This window comes from Tripterygium wilfordii, chromosome 23 (genome assembly GCF_013401445.1).
Source record: "Tripterygium wilfordii isolate XIE 37 chromosome 23, ASM1340144v1, whole genome shotgun sequence".
NCBI classification, from domain to species: Eukaryota; Viridiplantae; Streptophyta; class Magnoliopsida; order Celastrales; family Celastraceae; genus Tripterygium; species Tripterygium wilfordii.
The window spans coordinates 8,095,068-8,098,435 of NC_052254.1; positions in this window are offsets into that span (position 1 = coordinate 8,095,068).

Here is a 3,368-nt window from a genome sequence, read left to right on the forward strand (position 1 = left end):
TTTGAACTTAACTTGGTCTATTGGAATCTTTACCTAACGAAACATTGTCCAAAAGCTAAACTAGCAAGTTAAGTCTTCTAAGAACACTAAATAGAGTATAACGGTCTATTTTGATGCCTTAGGAATGCTCAATTCTATGCATGGCAAATTTTCCACGTTTCGTGCAATTTTGAACTTGACTTGTTCTATTGGCTTCTTTACCTAACGAAACGTTGTCCAAAAGCTAAACTAGCAAGTTAAGACTTCGAAGAACACTGAATAGAGTATAATAGTCCAATTTGATGCCTTTGGATTGCTCAATTCTATGCATAGACAAGTTTTTCACCTTTCATGCAATTTTGAACCTAACTTGGTCTACTGGCTTCTTTACCTAACGAGACATTGTCCAAAAGCTAAACTAGAAAGTTAAGACTTCCAAGAACACTAAATAGAGTATAACGGTCTATTTTGATGCCTTAGGAATGCTCAATTCTATGCATGGACAAGTTTTTCACGTTTTGTGCAATTTTGAACTTAACTTGGTCTATTGGCTTCTTTACCGAACGAAACGTTGTCCAAAAGCTAAACTAGCAAGTAAAGTCTTCTAAGAACACTAAATAGAGTATAATGGTCTATTTGATGCCTTAGGAATGCTCAATTCTATGCATGGACAAGTTTTTCACGTTTCGTGCAATTTTGAACTTAACTTGGTCTATTGGCTTCTTTACCTAACGAAACATTGTCCAAAAGTTAAACTAGCAAGTTATGTCCCCTAAGAACACTAAATAAAGTATAACGGTCTATTTTGATGCCTTAGGAATGCTCAATTCTATGCATGGGCAAGTTTTTCTCGTTTCGTGCAATTTTGAACTTAACTTGGCGTATTGGCTTCTTTACCTAACGAAACGTTCTCCAAAAGCTAAACTAGCAATATAAGTCTTCTAAGAACACTAAATGGAATATACCGGTCCAATTTGATGCGTTAGGAATGCTCAATTCTATGCATCGACAAGTTTTTCACGTTTCATGCAATTTTGAACCTAACTTGGTCTACTGGCTTCTTTACCTAACGAAACATTGTCCAAAAGCTAAACTAGAAAGTTAAGACTTCCAAGAACACTAAATAGAGTATAACTATCTATTTTGATGCCTTAGGAATGCTCAATTCTATACATGGACAAGTTTTTCACGTTTCGTGCAATTTTGAACTTAACTTGGTCTATTGGCTTCTTTACCGAATGAAACGTTGTCCAAAAGCTAAACTAGCAAGTTACGTCTTCTAAGAACACTAAATAGAGTATAATGGTCTATTTTGATGCCTTAGGAATGCTCAATTCTATGCACGGACAAGTTTTTCACGTTTCGTGTAATTTTGAACTTAACTTGTTCTACTGGCTTCTTTACCTAACGAAACGTTGTCCAAAAGCTAAACTAGCAAGTTAAGTCTTCTAAGAACACTAAATAGAGTATAATGGTCTATTTTGATGCCTTAGGAATGCTCAATTCTATGCACGGACAAGTTTTTTTCGTTTCGTGCAATTTTGAACTTAACTTGGCGTATTGGCTTCTTTACCTAACGAAAAGTTCTCCAAAAGCTAAACTAGCAAGATAAGTCTTCTAAGAACACTAAATAGAGTATAACGGTCCAATTTTATGCGTTAGGAATGGTCAATTCTATGCATAGACAAGTTTTTCACGTTTCATGCAATTTTGAACCTAACTTGGTCTACTGGCTTCTTTACCAAACGAAACATTGTCCAAAAGCTAAACTAGAAAGTTAAGACTTCCAAGAACACTAAATGGAGTATAACAGTCTATTTTGATGCCTTAGGAATGCTCAATTCTACGCATAGACAAGTTTTTCACTTTTCGTGCAATTTTGAACTTAACTTGGTCTCTTGGCTTCTTTACCGAACGAAAAGTTGTCCAAAAGCTAAACTAGCAAGTTAAGTCTTCTAAGAACACTAAATAGAGTATAATGGTCTATTTTGATGCCTTAGGAATGCTCAATTCTATGCATGGATAAGTTTTTCACGTTTCGTGCAATTTTGAACTTAACTTGGTCTATTGGCTTCTTTACCTAACGAAACGTTGTCCAAAAGCTAAACTAGCAAGTTAAGTCCCCTAAGAACACTAAATAGAGTATAACGGTCTACTTTGATGCCTTAGGAATGCTCAATTCTATGCATGGACAAGTTTTACTCGTTCCGTGCAATTTTGAACTTAACTTGGTGTATTGGCTTCTTTACCTAACGAAACGTTCTCCAAAAGCTAAACTAGCAATATAAGTCTTCTAAGAACACTAAATAGAGTATAACGGTCCAATTTGATGCGTTAGGAATGCTCAATTCTATGCATAGACAAGTTTTTCACGTTTCATGCAATTTTGAACCTAACTTGGTCTACTGGCTTCTTTACCTAACGAGACATTGTCCAAAAGTTAAACTAGAAAGTTAAGACTTCCAAGAACACTAAATAGAGTATAACGGTCTATTTTGATGCCTTAGGAATGCTCAATTATATGCATGGACAAGTTTTTCACGTTTCGTTCAATTTTGAACTTAACTTGGTCTATTGGAATCTTTACCTAACTAAACATTGTCCAAAAGCTAAACTAGCAAGTTAAGTCTTCTAAGAACACTAAATAGAGTATAACGGTCTATTTTAATGCCTTAGGAATGCTCAATTCTATGCATGGAAAGTTTTCCACGTTTTGAGCAATTTTGAACTTAACTTGTTCTATTGGCTTCTTTACCTAACGAAACGTTGTCCAAAAGCTAAACTAGCAAGTTAAGTCTTCTAAGAACACTAAATAGAGTATAATGGTCTATTTTGATGCCTTAGGAATGCTCAATTCTATGCACGGACAAGTTTTTTTCGTTTCGTGCAATTTTGAACTTAACTTGGCGTATTGGCTTCTTTACCTAACGAAAAGTTCTCCAAAAGCTAAACTAGCAAGATAAGTCTTCTAAGAACACTAAATAGAGTATAACGGTCCAATTTTATGCGTTAGGAATGGTCAATTCTATGCATAGACAAGTTTTTCACGTTTCATGCAATTTTGAACCTAACTTGGTCTACTGGCTTCTTTACCTAACGAAACATTGTCCAAAAGCTAAACTAGAAAGTTAAGACTTCCAAGAACACTAAATGGAGTATAACAGTCTATTTTGATGCCTTAGGAATGCTCAATTCTATGCATGGACAAGTTTTTCACTTTTCGTGCAATTTTGAACTTAACTTGGTCTCTTGGCTTCTTTACCGAACGAAACGTTGTCCAAAAGCTAAACTAGCAAGTTAAGTCTTCTAAGAACACTAAGTAGAGTATAATGGTCTATTTTGATGCCTTAGGAATGCTCAATTCTATGCATGGACAAGTTTTTCACGTT